Genomic DNA, 19116 nt, shown 5'->3' with positions numbered 1-19116 from the left:
TTTACTTACAAAGCAATATCACTCAGCAATGAAATCTATGTCATCAGGCCCTTAGCAGCACAATGAGTGGATTCAGGTATGATGATTCTAACTGAAATAAGTCACACAGAAAAAGAAACATCATAAGATATCAGTAATACACGGAATGTAAACTTGGCTACACAGGAACTGAATTACAGAACAGAACAGGGTCTCAAATTTAGAAAACCAACTTATGCTTGCTTAAGGGGAAAGGTGAGTTGGGGTGCTGCATAAAACCAGAGATTGAAATGAGCACAGATAAAGTTCCTTAAGCCAAATATGGAATAGACAAGAGCTACTCCTTGCTCAACGAAATGGACTCAACACCGCATATTAAATGCCTAAGAATGTACCTGACTAGTAAGTATCTTAAAACCTATGGATTGCTATGTCTCCGAAAGAGAATCAAGCATGTGTACAGGGGCATAAACACAGCAGTGATAGGATTGGAGAGGTTCGGTGAGCAAATGAAGACCCTTTGAAGTCATATTGCATGGTACCCATTCCACGGGTTTCAACTACCCAGGTTTAAGGTATTCTTCCTTCAGCTAAAACATGCATGTGGAACCTAGAGTATGATCAACCATGTGATTGGGAGTCGTGTTCAAATATGTCTCAGTTTTCGTACCCTGGTACTCGGGTGCAACATTCCAGACGCTTTACTAACACCCTCCCGACTTGGAGAGTCAGTCCCTTTAACCTCCTGTTTGGCCCAGTTTGCAATTTCTGCGGAAGATGAACAGGAATAGCGAGAACCAATGAGAGACTAGCTGGAGGTGTCTGGACGGGCAAATTTAACTCTCATTTCCCACCAGGAAGAGGAATTAACCAAAGGCTCAGCGTGCCGTGCCGGAACCAGATTAGGGCCTGAAGCCATCCTGCGGTGTTGCGGCCAGCTCAAAAGAAAGCGAGTTGAAGAAAGGAGCTCAGGGGCACTGTAATTCACAAACCTGCAGAGTTATAAATGACAGCTATCGTCCAAAAATATACTGAAGTAAGGCTGCCAAGAGGACTTGAAAGCGGGGCAGAATTGCAGGAAACCGATTTCAGGAGGTAGACTGGAATTGCATTGAAAGCATAGGAAAAGAGGCAGAACGTCCACAATGATGCACTTGGCCAAAAAGGGCGTATGCGTTTTTTCCTGAATATATTCAGGAAAAAACGCATACGCCCTTTTTGGCCAACCAAGCAAGCTTGCAAAGGAAATCTGCACTACAATGAAGTCTCACTTCCCCGCGGTCAAAAGGGCCATCTGAAAAAAGTGTAAAATCCAGAAAGGCAGGACAGGCCATGGAGAACTGGGAGCCTTGTTATGCTGATGGGCGGGATGTAAATTGCCAACAGACACTCGGGAGAAGTGTATGGTGTTTCCTGAAACATCTAAAAAACAAAGCAACAGAGCCTAGGGCACTTCCACTTATGGTCCTATAGCTTAGGGAAATTAAAATCAAAAAGACACAGCCACCCCAAAGTTTGGGACGCCTCTGTTTACAAGAACCTCGTTTACAGTACAAGTTCAACATCGCAGAAAGTGAAAAATGGATAAAGAAGTTGTGGTATTGGCGGAAGAGTAAGACGCGGAGATCACGTTCCTCCCCACAGATACACCAGAAATACATCTACGCATGGAACAACTCTTACAGAGCATCTACTGAACGCTGGCAGAAGACCTCAGACCTCCCAAAAGGCAAGAAACCCCCCACGTACCTGGGTAGGGCAAAAGAAAAAACTAAACAGAGACAAAAGGATAGGGACGGGTCCTGCACCAGCGGGAGAGAGCTGTGATGGAGGAAAAGTGTCCACACACTAGGAAGCCCCTTCGCGGGTGGAGGCTTCGGGAGGCGGAGTGGGGGAGCTTGGGAGCCGCGGAGGAGAGCACAACAACAGGGGTGCGGAGGACAAAGCGGACAGATTCCAGCGCAGAGGATCGGGCCGACCGGCACTCACCAGCCGAGAGGCTTGTCTGCTCGCCCGCCGGGGTGGGCGGGACTGGGAGCTGAGGCTCCGGCTTTTGTCGGAGCGCCGGGAGAGGACTGAGGTTGGCGGCGTGAACACAGCCTGCAGGGCGTTAGTGCACCGCGGCTGGCCGGGAGAGAGTCCGGGGCAAGTCTGGAACTGCCGAAGAGGCAAGAGACTTTTACGTCCCTCTTTGTTTCCTGGTGCACGAGGAGAGGGGATTAAGAACGCTGCTTGAGAGAGCTCCAGGGACGGGCGCGAGCCGCGGCTAAAAGTGCGGAGCCCAGAGACAGACATGAGACGCTAGGGCCGCTGCTGCCGCCACCGGGAGGCCTGTGTGCGAACACAGGTCACTAGCCACACGCCCTTCCGGGGAGCCTGTGCAGCCCGCCACTGCCAGGGTCCCGGGATCCAGGGACAACTCCCCCGGGAGAACGCACAGGCGCGCCTCAGGCTGCAACGTCTCGCCGGCCTCTGCCGCCGCAGGCCCGCCCCACACTCCGTGCCCCTCCCTACCCCCGGGCCTGAGTGAGCCAGAGCCTCCGAATCAGCGGCTCCTTTAACCCCGTCCTGTCTGAGCAAAGAACAGACGCCCTCCGGCGACCTACACGCACAGGCGGGGCTAAATCCAAAGCTGAGCCCCTGGGAGCTGTGAGAACAAAGAAGAGAAAGGGAAATCTCTCCCAGCAGCCTCAGAAGCAGCGGATTAAAGCTCCACAATCAACTTGATATACCCTGCATCTGTGGAATACCTGAATAGACAACCAGTCATCCCAAATTAAGGAGCCCTGTGGATGAAAGGCTCTTGGGGCTGCAGCCAGGAGTCAGTGCTGTGCCTCTGAGGTGGGAGAGCCAACTTCAGGACACTGATCCACAAGAGACCTCCCAGCTGCACATAATATCAAACAGCAAAAATTTCCGAGAGATCTCCATCTCAACGCCAGCACCCAGCTTCACTCAACGACCAGCAAGCTACAGTGCTGGACATCCTATGCCAAACAACTAGCAAGACAGGAACACAACCCCACCCATTAGCAGAGAGGCGGCCCAAAATCATAATAAGTCTACAGACACCCCAAAACACACCACTAGACGTGGACCTGCCCACCAGAAAGACAAGATCTAGCCTCATCCACCAGAACACAGGCACTAGTACCCTCCACCAGGAAGCCTACACAACCCACTGAACCAACCTTAGCCACTGGGGACAGACACAAAAAACAACAGGAACTACGAACCTTCAGCCTGCAAAAAAGGAGACCCCAAACACAGTAAGATAAGCAAAATGAAAAGACAGAAAAACACACCGCAGATGAAGGAGCAAGATAAAAACCCATCAGACCTAACAAATGAAGAGGAAATAGGCAGTCTACCTGAAAAAGAATTCAAAATAATGATAGTAAGGTTGATCCGAAATCTTGGAGATAGAATGGACAATAGAATGGACAAAATGCAAGAATCAGTTAACAAGGACCTAGAAGAACTAAAGATGAAACAAGCAACGATGAACAACACAATAAATGAAATTAAAAGTACTCTAGATGGGATCAATAGCAGAATAACTGAGGCAGAAGAACGGATAAGTGACCTGGAAGATAAAATAGTGGAAATAACTACTGCAGAGCAGAATAAAGAAAAAAGAATGAAAAGAACTGAGGACAGTCTCAGAGACCTCTGGGACAACATTAAACGTACCAACATTCGAATTATAGGGGTTCCAGAAGAAGAAGAGAAAAAGAAAGGGACTGAGAAAATATTTGAAGAGATTATAGTTGAAAACTTCCCTAATATGGGAAAGGAAATAGTTAATCAAGTCCAGGAAGCACAGAGAGTCCCATACAGGATAAATCCAAGGAGAAATACGCCAAGACACATATTAATCAAACTGTCAAAAATTAAATACAAAGAAAACATATTAAAAGCAGCAAGGGAAAAACAACAAATAACACACAAGGGAATCCCCATAAGGTTAACAGCTGATCTTTCAGCAGAAACTCTGCAAGCCAGAAGGGAGTGGCAGGACATATTGAAAGTGTTGAAGGAGAAAAACCTGCAACCAAGATTACTCTACCCAGCAAGGATCTCAGTCAGATTTGATGGAGAAATTAAAACCTTTAGAGACAAGCAAAAGCTGAGAGAGTTCAGCACCACCAAACCAGCTCTACAACAACTGCTAAAGGAACTTCTCTAGGCAAGAAACACAAAAGAAGGAAAAGACCTACAATAACAAACCCAAAACAATTAAGAAAATGGGAATGGGGACACACATATCGATAATTACCTTAAATGTAAATGGACTAAATGCTCCCACCAAAAGACACAGATTGGCTGAATGGATACAAAAACAAGACCCATATATTTGCTGTCTACAAGAGACCCGTATGCTAACACATATATATGGAATTTAAGAAAAAAAAAATGTCATGAAAAACCTAGGGGTGAAACAGGAATAAAGACACAGACTTACTAGAGAATGGACTTGAGGCTATGGGGAGGGGGAAGGGTAAACGGTGACAAAGCAATAAAGAGGCATGGACATGTATACACTACCAAACGTAAGGTAGATCGCTAGTGGGAAGCAGCCGCATAGCACAGGGAGATCAGCTCGGTGCTGTGTGACCGCCTGGAGGGGTGGGATAGGGAGGGTGGGAGGGAGGGTGACGCAAGCGGGAAGAGATATGGGAACATATGTATATATATAACTGATTCATTTTGTTGTGAAGCTGAAACTAACATACCATTGTAAAGCAATTATGCTCCAATAAAGATGTTTAAAAAAAAAAAAAAAAAAAAAAAGACTTCCAGGATGTAGTATATTCTTTGAGCGGCAGGCCGGCGGCAGTTTGCAGTAATGCTCTCCTCTCTAGCCATCAGCTTCTGAGACTGGTATAAGCAGAAACAGTGGAAGTACAGAAGTTTGGGCTATGGCTGTGGGTAAACATGAAGTGATGTGTGCCAGTCTCTCCTGAATCTTTGGAAGCGTCACTTTGCTCTGGTAGAACCTCAGAATGTCCCTGCAGGTTGTTCTGGTCTGACTCTACTTGTGCTAAATAGTTATTGTTTAGAAAATCCTAGTGGGAAGCAGCCGCACAGCACAGGGAGATCAGCTCGGTGCTTTGTGTCCACCTAGAGGGGTGGGATAGGGAGGGTGGGAGGGAGACGCAAGAGGGAGGAGATATGGGGATATATGTATACGTATAGCTGATTCACTTTGTTATACAGCAGAAACGAACACAACAATGTAAAGCAATTAGACTCCAATAAAGATGTTTAAAAAAAGAAAAAAAAAAAAAAAAAAGAAGTTGTGGTATTTACTTACAAAGCAATATCACTCAGCAATGAAATCTATGTCATCAGGCCCTTAGCAGCACAATGAGTGGATTCAGGTATGATGATTCTAACTGAAATAAGTCACACAGAAAAAGAAACATCATAAGATATCAGTAATACACGGAATGTAAACTTGGCTACACAGGAACTGAATTACAGAACAGAACAGGGTCTCAAATTTAGAAAACCAACTTATGCTTTCTTAAGGGTAAAGGTGAGTTGGGGTGCTGCATAAAACCAGAGATTGAAATGAGCACAGATAAAGTTCCTTAAGCCAAATATGGAATAGACAAGAGCTACCTCTTGCTCAACGAAATGGACTCAACACCGCATATTAAACGCCTAAGAATGTACCTGACTAGTAAGTATCTTAAAACCTATGGATTGCTATGTCTCCGAAAGAGAATCAAGCATGTGTACAGGGGCATAAACGCAGCAGTGATAGGATTGGAGAGGTTCGGTGAGCAAATGAAGACCCTTTGAAGTCATATTGCATGGTACCCATTCCACGGGTTTCAACTACCCAGGTTTAAGGTATTCTTCCTTCAGGTAAAACATGCATGTGGAACCTAGAGTATGATCAACCATGTGATCGGGAGACGTGTTCAAATATGTCTCAGTTTTCGTACCCTGGTACTCGGGTGCAACATTCCAGACGCTTTACTAACACCCTCCCGACTTGGAGAGTCAGTCCCTTTAACCTCCTGTTTGGCCCAGTTTGCAATTTCTGCGGAAGATGAACAGGAATAGCGAGAACCAATGAGAGACTAGCTGGAGGTGTCTGGACGGGCAAATTTAACTCTCATTTCCCACCAGGAAGAGGAATTAACCAAAGGCTCAGCGTGCCGTGCCGGAACCAGATTAGGGCCTGAAGCCATCCTGCGGTGTTGCGGCCAGCTCAAAAGAAAGCGAGTTGAAGAAAGGAGCTCAGGGGCACTGTAATTCACAAACCTGCAGAGTTATAAATGACAGCTATCGTCCAAAAATATACGGAAGTAAGGCTGCCAAGAGGACTTGAAAGCGGGGCAGAATTGCAGGAAACCGATTTCAGGAGGTAGACTGGAATTGCATTGAAAGCATAGGAAAAGAGGCAGAACGTCCACAATGATGCACTTGGCCAAAAAGGGCGTATGCATTTTTTCCTGAATATATTCAGGAAAAAACGCATACGCCCTTTTTGGCCAACCAAGCAAGCTTGCAAAGAAATCTGCACTACAATGAAGTCTCACTTCCCCGCGGTCAAAAGGGCCATCTGAAAAAAGTGTAAAATCCAGAAAGGCAGGACAGGCCATGGAGAACTGGGAGCCTTGTTATGCTGATGGGCGGGATGTAAATTGCCAACAGACACTCGGGAGAAGTGTATGGTGTTTCCTGAAACATCTAAAAAACAAAGCAACAGAGCCTAGGGCACTTCCACTTATGGTCCTATAGCTTAGGGAAATTAAAATAAAAAAGACACAGCCATCCCAAACATTGGGACGCCTCTGTTTACAAGAACCTCATTTACAGTACAAGTTCAACATCGCAGAAAGTGAAAAATGGATAAAGAAGTTGTGGTATTTACTTACAAAGCAATATCACTCAGCAATGAAATCTATGTCATCAGGCCCTTAGCAGCACAATGAGTGGATTCAGGTATGATGATTCTAACTGAAATAAGTCACACAGAAAAAGAAACATCATAAGATATCAGTAATACACGGAATGTAAACTTGGCTACACAGGAACTGAATTACAGAACAGAACAGGGTCTCAAATTTAGAAAACCAACTTATGCTTGCTTAAGGGTAAAGGTGAGTTAGGGTGCTGCATAAAACCAGACATTGAAATGAGCACAGATAAAGTTCCTTAAGCCAAATATGGAATAGACAAGAGCTACCTCTTGCTCAACGAAATGGACTCAACACCGCATATTAAATGCCTAAGAATGTACCTGACTAGTAAGTATCTTAAAACCTATGGATTGCTATGTCTCCGAAAGAGAATCAAGCATGTGTACAGGGGCATAAACGCAGCAGTGATAGGATTGGAGAGGTTTGGTGAGCAAATGAAGACCCTTTGAAGTCATATTGCATGGTACCCATTCCACGGGTTTCAACTACCCAGGTTTAAGGTATTCTTCCTTCAGCTAAAACATGCATGTGGAACCTAGAGTATGATCAACCATGTGATCGGGAGACGTGTTCAAATATGTCTCAGTTTTCGTACCCTGGTACTCGGGTGCAACATTCCAGACGCTTTACTAACACCCTCCCGACTTGGAGAGTCAGTCCCTTTAACCTCCTGTTTGGCCCAGTTTGCAATTTCTGCGGAAGATGAACAGGAATAGCGAGAACCAATGAGAGACTAGCTGGAGGTGTCTGGACGGGCAAATTTAACTCTCATTTCCCACCAGGAAGAGGAATTAACCAAAGGCTCAGCGTGCCGTGCCGGAACCAGATTAGGGCCTGAAGCCATCCTGCGGTGTTGCGGCCAGCTCAAAAGAAAGCGAGTTGAAGAAAGGAGCTCAGGGGCACTGTAATTCACAAACCTGCAGAGTTATAAATGACAGCTATCGTCCAAAAATATACTGAAGTAAGGCTGCCAAGAGGACTTGAAAGCGGGGCAGAATTGCAGGAAACTGATTTCAGGAGGCAGACTGGAATTGCATTGAAAGCATAGGAAAAGAGGCAGAACGTCCACAATGATGCACTTGGCCAAAAAGGGCGTATGCGTTTTTTCCTGAATATATTCAGGAAAAAACGCATACGCCCTTTTTGGCCAACCAAGCAAGCTTGCAAAGGAAATCTGCACTACAATGAAGTCTCACTTCCCCCCGGTCAAAAGGGCCATCTGAAAAAAGTGTAAAATCCAGAAAGGCAGGACAGGCCATGGAGAACTGGGAGCCTTGTTATGCTGATGGGCGGGATGTAAATTGCCAACAGACACTCGGGAGAAGTGTATGGTGTTTCCTGAAACATCTAAAAAACAAAGCAACAGAGCCTAGGGCACTTCCACTTATGGTCCTATAGCTTAGGGAAATTAAAATCAAAAAGACACAGCCACCCCAAAGTTTGGGACGCCTCTGTTTACAAGAACCTCGTTTACAGTACAAAATCAACATCGCAGAAAGTGAAAAATGGATAAAGAAATTGTGGTATTTACTTACAAAGCAATATCACTCAGCAATGAAATCTATGTCATCAGGCCCTTAGCAGCACAATGAGTGGATTCAGGTATGATGATTCTAACTGAAATAAGTCACACAGAAAAAGAAACATCATAAGATATCAGTAATACACGGAATGTAAACTTGGCTACACAGGAACTGAATTACAGAACAGAACAGGGTCTCAAATTTAGAAAACCAACTTATGCTTGCTTAAGGGGAAAGGTGAGTTGGGGTGCTGCATAAAACCAGAGATTGAAATGAACACAGATAAAGTTCCTTAAGCCAAATATGGAATAGACAAGAGCTACTCCTTGCTCAACGAAATGGACTCAACACCGCATATTAAATGCCTAAGAATGTACCTGACTAGTAAGTATCTTAAAACCTATGGATTGCTATGTCTCCGAAAGAGAATCAAGCATGTGTACAGGGGCATAAACGCAGCAGTGATAGGATTGGAGAGGTTCGGTGAGCAAATGAAGACCCTTTGAAGTCATATTGCATGGTACCCATTCCACGGGTTTCAACTACCAAGGTTTAAGGTATTCTTCCTTCAGCTAAAACATGCATGTGGAACCTAGAGTATGATCAACCATGTGATCGGGAGACGTGTTCAAATATGTCTCAGTTTTCGTACCCTGGTACTCGGGTGCAACATTCCAGACGCTTTACTAACACCCTCCCGACTTGGAGAGTCAGTCCCTTTAACCTCCTGTTTGGCCCAGTTTGCAAATTCTGCGGAAGATGAACAGGAATAGCGAGAACCAATGAGAGACTAGCTGGAGGTGTCTGGACGGGCAAATTTAACTCTCATTTCCCACCAGGAAGAGGAATTAACCAAAGGCTCAGCGTGCCGTGCCGGAAACAGATTAGGGCCTGAAGCCATCCTGCCGTGTTGCGGCCAGCTCAGAAGAAAGCGAGTTGAAGAAAGGAGCTCAGGGGCACTGTAATTCACAAACCTGCAGAGTTATAAATGACAGCTATTGTCCAAAAATATACTGAAGTAAGGCTGCCAAGAGGACTTGAAAGCGGGGCAGGATTGCAGGAAACCGATTTCAGGAGGTAGACTGGAATTGCATTGAAAGCATAGGAAAAGAGGCAGAACGTCCACAATGATGCACTTGGCCAAAAAGGGCGTACGCGTTTTTTCCTGAATATATTCAGGAAAAAACGCATACGCCCTTTTTGGCCAACCAAGCAAACTTGCAAAGGAAATCTGCACTACAATGAAGTCTCACTTCCCCCCGGTCAAAAGGGCCATCTGAAAAAAGTGTAAAATCCAGAAAGGCAGGACAGGCCATGGAGAACTGGGAGCCTTGTTATGCTGATGGGCGGGATGTAAATTGCCAACAGACACTCGGGAGAAGTGTATGGTGTTTCCTGAAACATCTAAAAAACAAAGCAACAGAGCCTAGGGCACTTCCACTTATGGTCCTATAGCTTAGGGAAATTAAAGTCAAAAAGACACAGCCACCCCAAAGTTTGGGACGCCTCTGTTTACAAGAACCTCGTTTACAGTACAAGTTCAACATCGCAGAAAGTGAAAAATGGATAAAGAAGTTGTGGTATTTACTTACAAAGCAATATCACTCAGCAATGAAATCTATGTCATCAGGCCCTTAGCAGCACAATGAGTGGATTCAGGTATGATGATTCTAACTGAAATAAGTCACACAGAAAAAGAAACATCATAAGATATCAGTAATACACGGAATGTAAACTTGGCTACACAGGAACTGAATTACAGAACAGAACAGGGTCTCAAATTTAGAAAACCAACTTATGCTTGTTTAAGGGTAAAGGTGAGTCGGGGTGCTTCATAAAACCAGAGATTGAAATGAGCACAGATAAAGTTCCTTAAGCCAAATATGGAATAGACAAGAGCTACTCCTTGCTCAACGAAATGGACTCAACACCGCATATTAAACGCCTAAGAATGTACCTGACTAGTAAGTATCTTAAAACCTATGGATTGCTATGTCTCCAAAAGAGAATCAAGCGTGTATACAGGGGCATAAACGCAGCAGTGATAGGATTGGAGAGGTTCGGTGAGCAAATGAAGACCCTTTGAAGTCATATTGCATGGTACCCATTCCACGGGTTTCAACTACCCAGGTTTAAGGTATTCTTCCTTCAGCTAAAACATGCATGTGGAACCTAGAGTATGATCAACCATGTGATCGGGAGACGTGTTCAAATATGTCTCAGTTTTCGTACCCTGGTACTCGGGTGCAACATTCCAGACGCTTTACTAACACCCTCCTGACTTGGAGAGTCAGTCCCTTTAACCTCCTGTTTGGCCCAGTTTGCAATTTCTGCGGAAGATGAACAGGAATAGCGAGAACCAATGAGAGACTAGCTGGAGGTGTCTGGACGGGCAAATTTAACTCTCATTTCCCACCAGGAAGAGGAATTAACCAAAGGCTCAGCGTGCCGTGCCGGAAACAGATTAGGGCCTGAAGCCATCCTGCCGTGTTGCGGCCAGCTCAAAAGAAAGCGAGTTGAAGAAAGGAGCTCAGGGGCACTGTAATTCACAAACCTGCAGAGTTATAAATGACAGCTATCGTCCAAAATTATACTGAAGTAAGGCTGCCAAGAGGACTTGAAAGCGGGGCAGAATTGCAGGAAACCGATTTCAGGAGGTAGACTGGAATTGCATTGAAAGCATAGGAAAAGAGGCAGAACGTCCACAATGATGCACTTGGCCAAAAAGGGCGTATGCGTTTTTTCCTGAATATATTCAGGAAAAAACGCATACGCCCTTTTTGGCCAACCAAGCAAGCTTGCAAAGGAAATCTGCACTACAATGAAGTCTCACTTCCCCCCGGTCAAAAGGGCCATCTGAAAAAAGTGTAAAATCCAGAAAGACAGGACAGGCCATGGAGAACTGGGAGCCTTGTTATGCTGATGGGCGGGATGTAAATTGCCAACAGACACTCGGGAGAAGTGTATGGTGTTTCCTGAAACATCTAAAAAACAAAGCAACAGAGCCTAGGGCACTTCCACTTATGGTCCTATAGCTTAGGGAAATTAAAATCAAAAAGACACAGCCACCCCAAAGTTTGGGACGCCTCTGTTTACAAGAACCTCATTTACAGTACAAGTTCAACATCGCAGAAAGTGAAAAATGGATAAAGAAGTTGTGGTATTTACTTACAAAGCAATATCACTCAGCAATGAAATCTATGTCATCAGGCCCTTAGCAGCACAATGAGTGGATTCAGGTATGATGATTCTAACTGAAATAAGTCACACAGAAAAAGAAACATCATAAGATATCAGTAATACACGGAATGTAAACTTGGCTACACAGGAACTGAATTACAGAACAGAACAGGGTCTCAAATTTAGAAAACCAACTTATGCTTGCTTAAGGGTAAAGGTGAGTTGGGGTGCTGCATAAAACCAGAGATTGAAATGAGCACAGATAAAGTTCCTTAAGCCAAATATGGAATAGACAAGAGCTACCTCTTGCTCAACGAAATGGACTCAACACCGCATATTAAATGCCTAAGAATGTACCTGACTAGTAAGTATCTTAAAACCTATGGATTGCTATGTCTCCGAAAGAGAATCAAGCATGTGTACAGGGGCATAAACGCAGCAGTGATAGGATTGGAGAGGTTCGGTGAGCAAATGAAGACCCTTTGAAGTCATATTGCATGGTACCCATTCCACGGGTTTCAACTACCCAGGTTTAAGGTATTCTTCCTTCAGCTAAAACATGCATGTGGAACCTAGAGTATGATCAACCATGTGATCGGGAGACGTGTTCAAATATGTCTCAGTTTTCGTACCCTGGTACTCGGGTGCAACATTCCAGACGCTTTACTAACACCCTCCCGACTTGGAGAGTCAGTCCCTTTAACCTCCTGTTTGGCCCAGTTTGCAATTTCTGCGGAAGATGAACAGGAATAGCGAGAACCAATGAGAGACTAGCTGGAGGTGTCTGGACGGGCAAATTTAACTCTCATTTCCCACCAGGAAGAGGAATTAACCAAAGGCTCAGCGTGCCGTGCCGGAACCAGATTAGGGCCTGAAGCCATCCTGCGGTGTTGCGGCCAGCTCAAAAGAAAGCGAGTTGAAGAAAGGAGCTCAGGGGCACTGTAATTCACAAACCTGCAGAGTTATAAATGACAGCTATCGTCCAAAAATATACTGAAGTAAGGCTGCCAAGAGGACTTGAAAGCGGGGCAGAATTGCAGGAAACCGATTTCAGGAGGTAGACTGGAATTGCATTGAAAGCATAGGAAAAGAGGCAGAACGTCCACAATGATGCACTTGGCCAAAAAGGGCGTATGCGTTTTTTCCTGAATATATTCAGGAAAAAACGCATACGCCCTTTTTGGCCAACCAAGCAAGCTTGCAAAGGAAATCTGCACTACAATGAAGTCTCACTTCCCCACGGTCAAAAGGGCCATCTGAAAAAAGTGTAAAATCCAGAAAGGCAGGACAGGCCATGGAGAACTGGGAGCCTTGTTATGCTGATGGGCGGGATGTAAATTGCCAACAGACACTCGGGAGAAGTGTATGGTGTTTCCTGAAACATCTAAAAAACAAAGCAACAGAGCCTAGGGCACTTCCACTTATGGTCCTATAGCTTAGGGAAATTAAAATCAAAAAGACACAGCCACCCCAAAGTTTGGGACGCCTCTGTTTACAAGAACCTCGTTTACAGTACAAGTTCAACATCGCAGAAAGTGAAAAATGGATAAAGAAGTTGTGGTATTTACTTACAAAGCAATATCACTCAGCAATGAAATCTATGTCATCAGGCCCTTAGCAGCACAATGAGTGGATTCAGGTATGATGATTCTAACTGAAATAAGTCACACAGAAAAAGAAACATCATAAGATATCAGTAATACACGGAATGTAAACTTGGCTACACAGGAACTGTATTACAGAACAGAACAGGGTCTCAAATTTAGAAAACCAACTTATGCTTGCTTAAGGGTAAAGGTGAGTTGGGGTGCTGCATAAAACCAGAGATTGAAATGAGCACAGATAAAGTTCCTTAAGCCAAATATGGAATAGACAAGAGCTACTCCTTGCTCAACGAAATGGACTCAACACCCCATATTAAACGCCTAAGAATGTACCTGACTAGTAAGTATCTTAAAACCTATGGATTGCTATGTCTCCGAAAGAGAATCAAGCATGTGTACAGGGGCATAAACGCAGCAGTGATAGGATTGGAGAGGTTCGGTGAGCAAATGAAGACCCTTTGAAGTCATATTGCATGGTACCCATTCCACGGGTTTCAACTACCCAGGTTTAAGGTATTCTTCCTTCAGCTAAAACATGCATGTGGAACCTAGAGTATGATCAACCATGTGATCGGGAGACGTGTTCAAATATGTCTCAGTTTTCGTACCCTGGTACTCGGGTGCAACATTCCAGACGCTTTACTAACACCCTCCCGACTTGGAGAGTCAGTCCCTTTAACCTCCTGTTTGGCCCAGTTTGCAATTTCTGCGGAAGATGAACAGGAATAGCGAGAACCAATGAGAGACTAGCTGGAGGTGTCTGGACGGGCAAATTTAACTCTCATTTCCCACCAGGAAGAGGAATTAACCAAAGGCTCAGCGTGCCGTGCCGGAACCAGATTAGGGCCTGAAGCCATCCTGCGGTGTTGCGGCCAGCTCAAAAGAAAGCGAGTTGAAGAAAGGAGCTCAGGGGCACTGTAATTCACAAACCTGCAGAGTTATAAATGACAGCTATCGTCCAAAATTATACTGAAGTAAGGCTGCCAAGAGGACTTGAAAGCGGGGCAGAATTGCAGGAAACCGATTTCAGGAGGCACACTGGAATTGCATTGAAAGCATAGGAAAAGAGGCAGAACGTCCACAATGATGCACTTGGCCAAAAAGGGCGTATGCGTTTTTTTCTGAATATATTCAGGAAAAAACGCATACGCACTTTTTGGCCAACCAAGCAAGCTTGCAAAGGAAATCTGCACTACAATGAAGTCTCACTTCCCCCCGGTCAAAAGGGCCATCTGAAAAAAGTGTAAAATCCAGAAAGGCAGGACAGGCCATGGAGAACTGGGAGCCTTGTTATGCTGAAGGGGAGGATGTAAATTGCCAACAGACACTCGGGAGAAGTGTATGGTGTTTCCTGAAACATCTAAAAAACAAAGCAACAGAGCCTAGGGCACTTCCACTTATGGTCCTATAGCTTAGGGAAATTAAAATCAAAAAGACACAGCCATCCCAAACATTGGGACGCCTCTGTTTACAAGAACCTCGTTTACAGTACAAGTTCAACATCGCAGAAAGTGAAAAATGGATAAAGAAGTTGTGGTATTTACTTACAAAGCAATATCACTCAGCAATGAAATCTATGTCATCAGGCCCTTAGCAGCACAATGAGTGGATTCAGGTATGATGATTCTAACTGAAATAAGTCACACAGAAAAAGAAACATCATAAGATATCAGTAATACACGGAATGTAAACTTGGCTACACAGGAACTGAATTACAGAACAGAACAGGGTCTCAAATTTAGAAAACCAACTTATGCTTGTTTAAGGGTAAAGGTGAGTCGGGGTGCTGCATAAAACCAGAGATTGAAATGAGCACAGATAAAGTTCCTTAAGCCAAATATGGAATAGACAAGAGCTACTCCTTGCTCAACGAAATGGACTCAACACCGCATATTAAACGCCTAAGAATGTACCTGACTAGTAAGTATCTTAAAACCTATGGATTGCTATGTCTCCAAAAGAGAATCAAGCGTGTATACAGGGGCATAAACGCAGCAGTGATAGGATTGGAGAGGTTCGGTGAGCAAATGAAGACCCTTTGAAGTCATATTGCATGGTACCCATTCCACGGGTTTCAACTACCCAGGTTTAAGGTATTCTTCCTTCAGCTAAAACATGCATGTGGAACCTAGAGTATGATCAACCATGTGATCGGGAGACGTGTTCAAATATGTCTCAGTTTTCGTACCCTGGTACTCGGGTGCAACATTCCAGACGCTTTACTAACACCCTCCTGACTTGGAGAGTCAGTCCCTTTAACCTCCTGTTTGGCCCAGTTTGCAATTTCTGCGGAAGATGAACAGGAATAGCGAGAACCAATGAGAGACTAGCTGGAGGTGTCTGGACGGGCAAATTTAACTCTCATTTCCCACCAGGAAGAGGAATTAACCAAAGGCTCAGCGTGCCGTGCCGGAACCAGATTAGGGCCTGAAGCCATCCTGCGGTGTTGCGGCCAGCTCAAAAGAAAGCGAGTTGAAGAAAGGAGCTCAGGGGCACTGTAATTCACAAACCTGCAGAGTTATAAATGACAGCTATCGTCCAAAATTATACTGAAGTAAGGCTGCCAAGAGGACTTGAAAGCGGGGCAGAATTGCAGGAAACCGATTTCAGGAGGCACACTGGAATTGCATTGAAAGCATAGGAAAAGAGGCAGAACGTCCACAATGATGCACTTGGCCAAAAAGGGCGTATGCGTTTTTTTCTGAATATATTCAGGAAAAAACGCATACGCACTTTTTGGCCAACCAAGCAAGCTTGCAAAGGAAATCTGCACTACAATGAAGTCTCACTTCCCCCCGGTCAAAAGGGCCATCTGAAAAAAGTGTAAAATCCAGAAAGGCAGGACAGGCCATGGAGAACTGGGAGCCTTGTTATGCTGATGGGGAGGATGTAAATTGCCAACAGACACTCGGGAGAAGTGTATGGTGTTTCCTGAAACATCTAAAAAACAAAGCAACAGAGCCTAGGGCACTTCCACTTATGGTCCTATAGCTTAGGGAAATTAAAATCAAAAAGACACAGCCATCCCAAACATTGGGACGCCTCTGTTTACAAGAACCTCGTTTACAGTACAAGTTCAACATCGCAGAAAGTGAAAAATGGATAAAGAAGTTGTGGTATTTACTTACAAAGCAATATCACTCAGCAATGAAATCTATGTCATCAGGCCCTTAGCAGCACAATGAGTGGATTCAGGTATGATGATTCTAACTGAAATAAGTCACACAGAAAAAGAAACATCATAAGATATCAGTAATACACGGAATGTAAACTTGGCTACACAGGAACTGTATTACAGAACAGAACAAGGTCTCAAATTTAGAAAACCAACTTATGCTTGCTTAAGGGTAAAGGTGAGTTGGGGTGCTGCATAAAACCAGAGATTCAAATGAGCACAGATAAAGTTCCTTAAGCCAAATATGGAATAGACAAGAGCTACTCCTTGCTCAACGAAATGGACTCAACACCGCATATTAAACGCCTAAGAATGTACCTGACTAGTAAGTATCTTAAAACCTATGGATTGCTATGTCTCCGAAAGAGAATCAAGCATGTGTACAGGGGCATAAACGCAGCAGTGATAGGATTGGAGAGGTTCGGTGAGCAAATGAAGACCCTTTGAAGTCATATTGCATGGTACCCATTCCACGGGTTTCAACTACCCAGGTTTAAGGTATTCTTCCTTCAGCTAAAACATGCATGTGGAACCTAGAGTATGATCAACCATGTGATCGGGAGACGTGTTCAAATATGTCTCAGTTTTCGTACCCTGGTACTCGGGTGCAACATTCCAGACGCTTTACTAACACCCTCCCGACTTGGAGAGTCAGTCCCTTTAACCTCCTGTTTGGCCCAGTTTGCAAATTCTGCGGAAGATGAACAGGAATATCGAGAACCAATGAGAGACTAGCTGGAGGTGTCTGGACGGGCAAATTTAACTCTCATTTCCCACCAGGAAGAGGAATTAACCAAAGGCTCAGCGTGCCGTGCCAGAAACAGATTAGGGCCTGAAGCCATCCTGCCGTGTTGCGGCCAGCTCAGAAGAAAGCGAGTTGAAGAAAGGAGCTCAGGGGCACTGTAATTCACAAACCTGCAGAGTTATAAATGACAGCTATTGTCCAAAAATATACTGAAGTAAGGCTGCCAAGAGGACTTGAAAGCGGGGCAGGATTGCAGGAAACCGATTTCAGGAGGTAGACTGGAATTGCATTGAAAGCATAGGAAAAGAGGCAGAACGTCCACAATGATGCACTTGGCCAAAAAGGGCGTACGCGTTTTTTCCTGAATATATTCAGGAAAAAACGCATACGCCCTTTTTGGCCAACCAAGCAAGCTTGCAAAGGAAATCTGCACTACAATGAAGTCTCACTTCCCCCCGGTCAAAAGGGCCATCTGAAAAAAGTGTAAAATCCAGAAAGGCAGGACAGGCCATGGAGAACTGGGAGCCTTGTTATGCTGATGGGCGGGATGTAAATTGCCAACAGACACTCGGGAGAAGTGTATGGTGTTTCCTGAAACATCTAAAAAACAAAGCAACAGAGCCTAGGGCACTTCCACTTATGGTCCTATAGCTTAGGGAAATTAAAGTCAAAAAGACACAGCCACCCCAAAGTTTGGGACGCCTCTGTTTACAAGAACCTCGTTTACAGTACAAGTTCAACATCGCAGAAAGTGAAAAATGGATAAAGAAGTTGTGGTATTTACTTACAAAGCAATATCACTCAGCAATGAAATCTATGTCATCAGGCCCTTAGCAGCACAATGAGTGGATTCAGGTATGATGATTCTAACTGAAATAAGTCACACAGAAAAAGAAACATCATAAGATATCAGTAATACACGGAATGTAAACTTGGCTACACAGGAACTGAATTACAGAACAGAACAGGGTCTCAAATTTAGAAAACCAACTTATGCTTGCTTAAGGGTAAAGGTGAGTTGGGGTGCTGCATAAAACCAGAGATTGAAATGAGCACAGATAAAGTTCCTTAAGCCAAATATGGAATAGACAAGAGCTACTCCTTGCTCAACGAAATGGACTCAACACCGCATATTAAACGCCTAAGAATGTACCTGACTAGTAAGTATCTTAAAACCTATGGATTGCTATGTCTCCAAAAGAGAATCAAGCGTGTATACAGGGGCATAAACGCAGCAGTGATAGGATTGGAGAGGTTCGGTGAGCAAATGAAGACCCTTTGAAGTCATATTGCATGGTACCCATTCCACGGGTTTCAACTACCCAGGTTTAAGGTATTCTTCCTTCAGCTAAAACATGCATGTGGAACCTAGAGTATGATCAACCATGTGATCGGGAGACGTGTTCAAATATGTCTCAGTTTTCGTACCCTGGTACTCAGGTGCAACATTCCAGACGCTTTACTAACACCCTCCCGACTTGGAGAGTCAGTCCCTTTAACCTCCTGTTTGGCCCAGTTTGCAATTTCTGCGGAAGATGAACAGGAATAGCGAGAACCAATGAGAGACTAGCTGGAGGTGTCTGGACGGGCAAATTTAACTCTCATTTCCCACCAGGAAGAGGAATTAACCAAAGGCTCAGCATGCCGTGCCGGAACCAGATTAGGGCCTGAAGCCATCCTGCAGTGTTGCGGCCAGCTCAAAAGAAAGCGAGTTGAAGAAAGGAGCTCAGGGGCACTGTAATTCACAAACCTGCAGAGTTATAAATGACAGCTATCGTCCAAAAATATACTGAAGTAAGGCTGCCAAGAGGACTTGAAAGCGGGGCAGAATTGCAGGAAACCGATTTCAGGAGGTAGACTGGAATTGCATTGAAAGCATAGGAAAAGAGGCAGAACGTCCACAATGATGCACTTGGCCAAAAAGGGCGTATGCGTTTTTTCCTGAATATATTCAGGAAAAAACGCATAC

Source organism: Pseudorca crassidens, unplaced genomic scaffold (genome assembly GCF_039906515.1).
Source record: "Pseudorca crassidens isolate mPseCra1 unplaced genomic scaffold, mPseCra1.hap1 Scaffold_48, whole genome shotgun sequence".
In the NCBI taxonomy this organism is placed as follows: domain Eukaryota; kingdom Metazoa; phylum Chordata; class Mammalia; order Artiodactyla; family Delphinidae; genus Pseudorca; species Pseudorca crassidens.
Note: the sequence above shows the minus strand (reverse complement) of the source record.